This window comes from Tachysurus fulvidraco, chromosome 16 (assembly GCF_022655615.1).
Source record: "Tachysurus fulvidraco isolate hzauxx_2018 chromosome 16, HZAU_PFXX_2.0, whole genome shotgun sequence".
In the NCBI taxonomy this organism is placed as follows: Eukaryota; Metazoa; Chordata; class Actinopteri; order Siluriformes; family Bagridae; genus Tachysurus; species Tachysurus fulvidraco.
In genome coordinates, this window is record NC_062533.1 from 12,124,884 (window position 1) to 12,135,408 (window position 10,525).

The following is a 10,525-nucleotide window of genomic DNA, read 5'->3' on the forward strand; positions in this document are numbered from 1 at the left end:
GGTCAGAGTGCAGGGGCAGAGTGAACCCCGATCCTCCGATCAACAACCCAGAGACTTAACCAGTTGAGCCACCACTGCCCCAATGAGCCACCACTGCCCCAAAACTTTATAGGTGATAAACCAGATGTGCCACAAGTTAACATTACTCTTTTTAGTGAAGTGACTCTGGTGGTCATTTCTGTATCCAGGTAGTCCTAAAATTCTATATTTAGTTCTAAAAAAGTTCTACAGAAAAATAGTTCTACTTCTATAGTTCTTTAGTTCTATAGTTCTATGCATTTGACCATAAGACAAGATACACCTAAGATAGAAACGGTCTTGAGCAATATCAGAGAGAGAGAGAGAGATACTGTATGTGCAGAGGCTGGTAAAAAAAAATAGTTAAAGAGTAGCAATTATCAGCAGAACGCCACATTTCACCATCAAATTTGTGCTCCTCAGCTTCACAGGTAGGTTTAGCAAAGTCAACACAGACTTAAAATCTATGATTATAGCATATTTTATTTAAAAATGGCATTTTGATGGTACCCCTAGAAAAGACTGAATACATTTTGATGATCTCTGGCTCTGGTTTGGTTGAAAAATAATGAATCATAATCACAAGAAACAGCCAAATACACACGTGGACAAAATTGTTGGTACCCTTCGGTCAATGAAAGAAAAACTCACAATGGTCACAGAAAAAACTTTAATCTGCCAAAAGTAATAATAAATAAAAATTCTATGAATGTTAACCAATGAAAGTCAGACATTGCTTTTCAACCATGCTTCAACAGAATTATTTAAAAAAATAAACTCATGGAACAGGCCTAGACAAAAATGATGGTACCCCTAGAAAAGACTGAACATAATATGACCAAAGGGGCATGTTAATTCAAGGTGTGTCCAGTAATTAGCATCACAGGTGTCTACAATCTTGTAATCAGTCAGTGGGCCTATATATAGAGCTCCAGGTAGTCACTGTGTTATCTGGTGACGTGTGTACCACACTCAACATGGACCAAATGAAGCGAAGGAAAGAGTTGTCTCAGGAGATTAGAAAGAAAATTATAGACAAGCATGATAAAGGTAAAGGCTATAAGACCATCTCCAAGCAGCTAGATGTTCCTGTGACTACAGTTGCACATATTAGAAATTTAAGATCCATGGGACAGTAGCCAACCTCCCTGGACGTGGCCGCAGGAGGAAAATTGATGACAAATCAAAGAGATGGATAATCCGAATGGTAACCAGAGCCCAGAAAGACTTCTAAAGAGATCCAAGTTGAACGTCATGCTCAAGGAACATTAGTGTCAGATCGCACCATCCGTCATTGTTTGAGCCAAAGTGGACTACATGGGAGATGACCGACTAACTAACATGACTAAGCAATTTAAAAAAAACACAGAAATTCTTTTTTTATTTCTTTAAGACCTGTTTCAACAACAAATGATATAACAACCACCCTCCATAAGAATGTGACCACTAAGCATAAAAGTAAGAAAACAGTGGTGTCTGTAAATGATTTATTTTTTTTTTAATCTGTAAAGGAAAAAAATAAATTTCTATGCCATCTTTTAGAACAGTCATTAGAATATAATGTTTCTTTCTACTTAACAATTAAGGAAATATCCACTACACAACCAATAAAATATAGCATTCAGCTTTTTTTTTTTTTTTTTTTTTTTTTTTGGTATCAGCACAAACACCACCAGGACATTGTAACTTTTTTCAGAAACACAACTGACCTCATACACTCTGGGACACATAACTACTACGACACGTATTGTTTTGCACAATAAAGCAAAATGTTTTTTTTATATTATATTATAAACATGCATTGCATCCTTCTGAGCTTTAGAACATCTAGAATAACCAATCAGACTCAACAGAAGTTGATTTTTATTTACATATATTTATGTAGATACTTTTATTAAAACCAGTATAGAACTGATGAAGAATCCAAAGTGTTAACAGATCTGATCAGTTTATCAATACTGAGCAAAAAAAAAGAAAAAGCACAAAAATTATTTCTTTAGGACAATTGAGTACTGAAACAACCAGCCTCCCTGTGAATGTGACCACTAAGCATACAGGTAGAAAAAACTTTGCAAGTATCCATAATGACTGAATCATTCAAATGAAATGCCATGTTCATGTATCTGCTTTTTCACACTTGCATTAAAGAATATATTCGTATATTTGAGTTAATTAGCTTAAGAGCTTAATTAGCTTTTTACAACACTGGCCCACTTTTATGTACTATGGCTAACATTACACACTCATGGAGAATTTATAAGGCAGCGAATATGATCAAGTTTAGAAATGTCACTTCAGTATTTGAGTCATATGTCTAATAATTATAAAGTGGAGGAGGTAAATAGTACACAAGCTCACATTTGAAAGGTGCTCAGATTTGAATGTACACAGTTGATGCCTTACATAGTTATGTGTATTGATTAATCTTTAAAACAAAATAAAATTTTTGAGTCTTTAAAAAAAATTATGTATATGCTCATCATTTTGACTTTCATTCTGCTAACAAATGTAAAAGTATTTGTACTGGAGATATAGAACAGATATCAAAAACAATGCATAACATTCAATATCTTTTTATACTGTATCTTATTCAGCTTTGGTTACAACAGTTGTGAACTCAGAAAATTACCCTGACGAATCCTCTATGGATAACAATACGATTGTAAGTATGCATGACATCAACAGAGACTCTTATGGTTTGATTTGTGTTGGTCTGCAGTTATTAATTCTGAGTTTAATTAAGGTGAAATAAGTAACAGTGTTTCCTGCAATCTAGATACGATTTCTACTGATTCTGTTACTGTGTTTGGGATTTGTCGCTGTTTGCTTTTTCCTGTTAGTCTTAAGTGAGTACATGAATTCTACAAATGCACATTTATCTGTTTCACTGCCCTCTCATTTCTGTTATTAACATCAGACTGAGGATTCAATCTATATTCATTTTCTCGCTTTAGTTATACCTAAAAGAAGATTCGGGTCAACACTAGAAATATACAGGTAAGTAAATCCTCATGGTTGTGTAATGCAGTAATTATTGATGAACTTAAAATAATAAAATAAAATAAATAATATATACACAGTATATACATATATAAAAGAAACATTTTATGGTCATAAAATGTATTACATTGATTTTGTGTGTGCTACATCTAGGGCTGTAGGATTCAAGGCTAATCTCAAGTGATTTTCTGTGTGACTTGGATTTATCTCAGACTTATTGACATTTAAACATTTTGTCTTCTTTTTGGGAATTAATTTCACCGGATATCTATTTCACATGCAAAAAAGATTGAGAAGATGAATTCTTTAATAAAAGAACGAATGACACCAACTACTGTAGTAGATCAGGTTTTGATGACTTTTGGTGTTGAGTCACAGTGACTTGACTCAGTCACAGTTTAATTTGGACTCGGTCTTGAATTGGACTCGGTCTTTTGAGCCTGTTAAAAACTGTTAAATTATATCATGTGTAGTCCTGGTCTTAGACTTGCCTTGGATGTGACAGAGCCCCAGCTACACATGACATCTAAGGATCACATTCAATCCTTTAGGACACATAATATGCAGCATCTTGGTACTTTATCTGCTGCCTTCCTTTTATGTAACATAAAAATCATGAGAGACAGTACAAAAAAAATTTCAAATGTGTTTATAATTCTCTTTCTCCAGAGCCAAGAACTCATCCTCTTCTGTCAACAACAACAACAACAACAACAACAACAACAACAACAACAACAACTTAAAGAACAACGTGCCCCTCCCGACATGGGCGTAAATCCCGGGGGAAACGGAGGGGACATGCCTGACACCCCACACCCACCCACCCCCACCCCCCCAAAAAAAAAACATTTTAAATATCGCACTCTCAATTGTGAAAAATATATGTATACCTAAATAATTGTGTAAGTAGAAAAAAACAAACAAAATGCATTTAGAAACAATTGAGTTCCCCCTGCCCTTCCACACAGTGGTTTGACCCACTGCCTGCTTTCCCAGTTCATCTCACCTACTCTGCACACACGAGTGTGGACCCCATTAAGTAGACCCCATTAAGTAGAACATTAAGATTAATTAAAAACATTAAGTAGACCCCATTAAGTAGGGGATTTTATTCACTTTAAATAAAGCGATTCTCTTTAATGTAGTTGATTCAGACTCATTCATAAATTAGTTGCGGCAAAAATGCTGATTACCGATGTAATTTTCCATGAATCTTTCCATTAACTGTAAACAATACAAACAATGCAATAAATAGTTTTGAAGAAAAATCTGCTTTGTCATTGAACTGGAGAAAAACTTAGTAACATAATGACGCGTCTCCATGCTACAATAATAATGATAAAAGCAAAGTTTTTCACTGTGGGGACATTTTCACTGTCAGTGATAGGGGATGTGATTTGTAAAGCTTTTAGAGTTTTGAATGATATAGTCTCTTGAAGTTTAAAGATGTTTACATTATATATCAGTCCTTTAGTTGAGAATGGTTTTGAGGTTCACATCTCGCTGAGGTCAGCTTCTCTCACTGAGATTGAGGTACAGTCTGCTTTCAGTACACCAGTCTACCAGGTTTTCACATCATTGCTGTTGATATGGCCTTCAACCTTATCACATGCATCCTTTAGGTGTGCACATACAGGCTGGGCAATATTTTTTCTAGTCTATAAATTTAGATGAAGTTTACTTATGACAAATTACCACTACAGAAATCAATAAGCGTGAAAATTTAATTGAAACTTTGGCTCACATAATTTTTTTATCTAACTTCACAAGTTGAAACAGCTCCTTGCCATAATCATATACTATTTTCCTCTGTCTTCATCTCATTCTTTACTTTTCAGATTACATTCTGCTATCCTTAAAGGAGTGCATGAGAAAACAAACCTTCCTTGTTAAAGGTGACTCACCCTCACTCTTACATATCATTCCATCCTTAAGCATGCTCTGGAATATGTCTCGCTCACAAACATGTAATGCTGTACTTCTGGGGATCAAATGTTATCTTAAGAAATGTAATCTGACAAAGTGTCTAATGAGGTCCATGTGTCGGTCAAAAAAAAAGAATATCTAGTGCTTCTGGCTTTTCATTGCTTAGATGTCCCAATGAAAAGACTAATGATTGGTGTCAATATAAGTATCTGGTCAAACTTATCAGTGAAAAATGCCAGTGCACAGGTTTGGTTAAATTTTCTCAAATCCAGGAGCTTGTACAGATGAATCATATTGTTTGAAACATAATTCACTTTAGTCACATGAAATAATTACATTCCACTGATCAGCAGTATTCAAAATCAGATTTAAGACAGTCTTCCTGTGATTTTGAGTCACGTAGTCATTTTCAGTCATGTATCAACATGGTCAAGGTTTTAACTATAATCCACAATTGATATTCAGTATATTGGTAGCAAATCTGTGTGTGAGGCAGGAATACACCCTTGATAGAATGCCAATTCATTGCATGGCAGGGCAACACCTCTACAAAGACAATAACCCTGTAATCGCCCCATTAATAAATTTCTCCTTTTTATAAATGTTCTAGTAAATTGACCCAATTCAGGCCTGTGTTTGACTGTGTTTGTTAAACACACTGACTTAACTCAGAGAACTAAGCATTGATCTGTTTTTGCAGGTCTGTGCATGTAGATAAAGTATTGTGTGTATTGAGACACAATCCAGAGCATTTTTGAGTTTGAAGGAGGTTATAAGGTTCAACCTTGTACCACAGTACCTTCAAATCCTTGGTGACTCTCTTTTCCCCTATGCTCCCTTTCAATGGAACTTAATTTTATATCATTGTGTAATCAGATTTATGAGTAATCAGAGTTTCAACACAATGGCCAGAGACAAGTGCAGTGCAGCTGTAAAAAAAAAAAAAAAACACAACACAATAATTGGATTAATACACAGCACATTCTAACACACATCAATGTGATTAAACAAACATTCAAGCTACAACTTGAACATTCAAAAAAAAAGTCAGGATAAATAATTACACATAATAATTATATTAATGCTGACTATTAACTGCAGTGCTGGCATTAGCATATTAAGTAACTAAGACAATCTTTACCCCTTTGTGTCCCTCCATCCCTGCTGAAGACAAGTGAAAAGGTCTATAAACTGAATTTTTTGCTCATGATCTATAACTAATAAACCTCTCTTTAATTGGCACTACTCCAAGTATCAAAGTCACAGCATAGTCATAATTATTTTAGAATACTGAATGCATCGGTTTTGGAACAATTACATTTTATAATGCTTTAAATTTAGAATACTTACTTAGGTTTATATTTTTTAGAATTTAGAATGTTTCGATTAAAGAATGGTTAGATTTTATAAATGTTAGGTTTTTAAATGTTTAGTATTACACTGTTTCAGTTAAAGAATGCTTAGAATTAAAAATGTTTAGACTTTAGAATGGTTGGATTTTTTTAATGTTTAGAATTTAGAATGCTTTCAAAAGTGCTTGTGAAACTCCACTCCAGAGAACAAAAACTGATGTAGTATCGTGTGCTACCAGTCAAGAGGTGCCATTGTGAAGTAAATTGGTGCCAGTATGATGGGGGTTATGGTCAGCTTGAGGCTAGGGCAAGGAAGAGGTCGTTAGGAAGTAAACAGGAGGCCCCTATGGCCTGACACATCACACATGTACAGGACACAGGAAACATGTACCCCATGCCTTCAAAACAAAGTCATTCTATACCACACACTGTTTATTTAATAAAGTGTGCTAATCAGTATTAGTTCTTACTTCAACATATGTACCCAAAGTTTTTCGCTCAGTTTAAATCCTGTGTAAATGGAAACTTTAGAAAAAATGTTAATACTCAAACTTCCTTCTTGTTACTTACTGCCCATTGGCTACCAGAATTGTGGAGTTCTGTATGCCAACCCAGTTCTTCAACCAGCTCTGTTCATAGTGCAAGATATTGCTGCATCTTCCTAAGCAAGAACTCATTGCCTCTCACTGCCCAATATCTAAACATCTCTCACTGTCCAAGACCTTGCTGCCTCTCACTGTCTTAGATCTCACTACCTCCCACATCTGAAGCTTATGCTGGATGAACTATGCTAGATCATGCTGTTTGTCCCTTTAGTCACGGAATAAGCTACCCACTCTAAACAAAACATCTGTCCCTGTTCTTTATGCAAAAACCTATAGATCATCATCTTTACATAGTATCATAGGCAATACTATTATTGTACTTACCAAATAGTATTGCACTCTGTTTGCCTGTTTTAAGATAAATAAAATAAGATTAAGGCTAAACCATATACAGTACAGGATTTACCTTTTCTCTAACTTATTTTATCAGTACAGTAGGGGTAAATAAACAAAAAACAAATTCATTAATTAAAAAAAAAAAGCAATAAACTGGCTATCTGAATTATTTTAGCTCTAAAACACTATCATAATTAAAACTAGGCTACTATGAAACAACAATTGGATGTGACTATACAATAGCAAAGCATGTGGGAATGTGGTAGCTTTGTGGTTAAGATGTTGGACTACTGTGTGGAAGGTTGTGAGTTCAAATCCCAGGTCCACCAAGCTGCCACTGCTGGGCCACTGAGCAAGGACGTTAACCCACAGTTGTATAAGATAAAATATGTAAGGCACTCTAGATAAGGGTCTCTGCAAAATGCCTTAAAAGTAAATGTACTAGAAGACACATGTAGTGGATCTTTTTTTGGTTAACACACACCCTTCTGCTACAAATCACACACTCCACCTTTCCTGTGGTGAAAAATTTGCACATGCTGATAAGAAGGCAGAGAGGAAAGCCCAACACAAACTTTCAATCAGCATGCTAGATGTTAGTAATCAAGAACAATCGCATTATTTTTGTGTTTATTTTTACACATGGTCTCCATACATTTGTTGCACAATGAGACCCGACATCGTGAGCGATCCTTTGCAAGTGCAGATAAAGTGTTAATACTATTATATGTTGCAGGTGTTCGTTCATGGCATTCTTTTCTTATTCCCACTGAAAATATTCATGTATTCTTTACAGTACATGTTATTATATCTGTACTATTTTATTTATAAGTGACTCTAATAGTTAACTAACATTATTTCTTGTGGTTTGTGGCTGACAGTTTTTTGTTTTTTTTAAATCAGTGTAAATCATTGCCCCTCACTGAAAATCAATAAACAATTAAAAATAAATTTCAGCACTAAAAAAGAACCATTTTAAGAATTTATTAAGACCTATGTCACTTAAGACCCATGAATAATCAGTATTAATTATTTATTTGATTTAATGCAATATAAACAAATTTTTTTTTTTTTTTAAATGTGATGTTTCAGACGATATTACAATAATATTACGATCACTACAGTGTACTACAGGACACAGACACACACCCTAACATTGTTATAAGTGAGGACTTTTCCAGCACATTGTTATGATTGTGGTCTGAGATATTTTCCATAAACACCTCAGAGTTCAACTGTAATTACAGTAGACCGAGTCCCAGTCTTATCTTTAAGAGGTCAGCCTGGTGCAGGTTTTCATTCCAACTAAACAGAAGCCACACCTGATGATCTTTTGAAAGTCATGATCAGTGTATTAGCTGAAGTGAAATCAGGCGTCGATAATATTGTGCATGCTGAATATCTCATTAGATTTAATTACTGGTACATAACTGGATATAAAAATAGATTTAATGGGGCACTGAAGCTGGAAAAAACACTCTGCTTGACAAGACATCTTACAAATGTGTTAGATTAACCCATGTTGTGTGTTTTATATTTTATCATTTTAAAACATTCACTGTATTATGTTAAAGCTAGTCGCATCAGAGATGTGTTCGACGTCTGGTTAACTTTTTATACTTTCGGCTATTAAAAAACATTCCTTCTGAGATCATGCACTAGACAGTTAAGTGATTAGTGTGAGTGCATATTGTACAGTATGTCATTTGGGTTGAAAATAAGGTCTACAACAGAGGTGTCCAGAGTCTTATCCGGAAATGGCTGGTGTGGGTGCATGTTTTCATTCAATCCACACTTGATAGTCTTTTGAAAGTCATGATCAGCTGATTAAACTGCTGAATTCTTTTATTCTTCCTCAAGGTTACTGAATGTTGTGAAAATCCGATAGTCCCTACCTGACTTTTTCTTGTTTCAAAAGGAAATAACAACATACAGAATTGTGGATCCTTCAAAACAGCTTCATGTTAACAAAAATTCAGTGGAGGAGGGAGAACTGTAAAACATCTTAATAGCTACATAAAAAGTGAAAAATTTACAACATGCCGCCACCCAGTAACAGTACAAATCCATTAATAAAAGTAGCTGTCACAACATTCAGTGATCCCAAAGGAGAAAAACAAAAACACAGTTTGCATGAAATAAACTAGGAACAAAGCAAAGAAAATGATTAGTGTCACCTGTGTCATGATGCGCTGTATATCTGAACTACAGTACACACACGCACACACACACACTGTGTTCCTTTTCAAAAACAACTATGTTCCTTGACTGCGTTATACAAATACATGGAGGATGTCAGTGTTGTTTGGCCTGGAACGTCTCCAAAGTTTTTACAGCATCTAAGCCAGTATTCAGCATTAAACCTACAATGCAAATAACATAATATAGCAACTTCTATATGTTATACATAAAATATGAATACCAGTTCTAAATGATCGATCATTAATTATTGGCAACATTCAACAAACATATGTTTTTTTGTGGATTTAGTTCATTGCAGAAATTGTGTCCTTTCTACAAGAAGGCTGCTTGGATGTAACACTAGATTAGTCATTGTGATTTACCTTTCAGCTAATAGACACCACTTTCATAACAATATCACAAGTTATTCCGAATCAATTATTGAAAATGCTTTACATGACATTAACTTGTAATTCCTGTGCAAATTCATACACCAACATATCTAATAAATAAAAGATCTAGTAAAAAATATATTTTTTTTTGGACACGAATATACAAAATTATTATATTATAATTATATATTATTTTATTTCAACTCAGACAAATCAAACTTTACATTTATTCTTTTGGAAGACAATAAAATCCAGTGTAAGAACAGTGATTAATGTTTTCTTGTTCCAGGTTACAAATGAGGCTCACTAAAAGGTTTGGGATTTGAACTTGAACGGACTACCTTCCATTCACTAGCACCATATCTACTAAGCTTTACAGTGCAAAAAATGTTTTAATCTCATAACATATCCATGTGGGTTTTTTGTTTCTTTATGTCCCACTGGTGGATTTGGAGTGGATTCTGTGCGATTCAGTCAAAAATAAAGTCAGTGAAAAAAGTTGTCAAGCATTATACATGGTGGATTTTCTTAAACAACATTTTCCATTCTCTCTCTCTTCACACATACACAGACACACACACAGGGTTGTTGTCTGCTGTTCCACTGGCCCTACAGTGAATAATAGTTGAAGTTTCCTTATACTTTTTGGGCAGCTGCCTGTTATACTTCCTATTACCTATTATTCATCATACCAGAATAATAGTGGCACAAATAG

The 10,525-nt window shown here is 34.6% G+C and overlaps 1 long non-coding RNA gene across 1 annotated transcript; it reads left to right on the forward strand.

Moving 5' to 3' along the window:
• The first annotated feature begins 252 nt into the window (after window positions 1-252).
• Window positions 253-4,158, forward strand: LOC113655579. Its single transcript, XR_003443750.2, has 5 exons — window positions 253-449; window positions 2,613-2,680; window positions 2,795-2,864; window positions 2,973-3,015; window positions 3,688-4,158. It is a non-coding gene; the product is annotated as an uncharacterized LOC113655579 (long non-coding RNA).
• The last annotated feature ends 6,367 nt before the right edge of the window (window positions 4,159-10,525 follow it).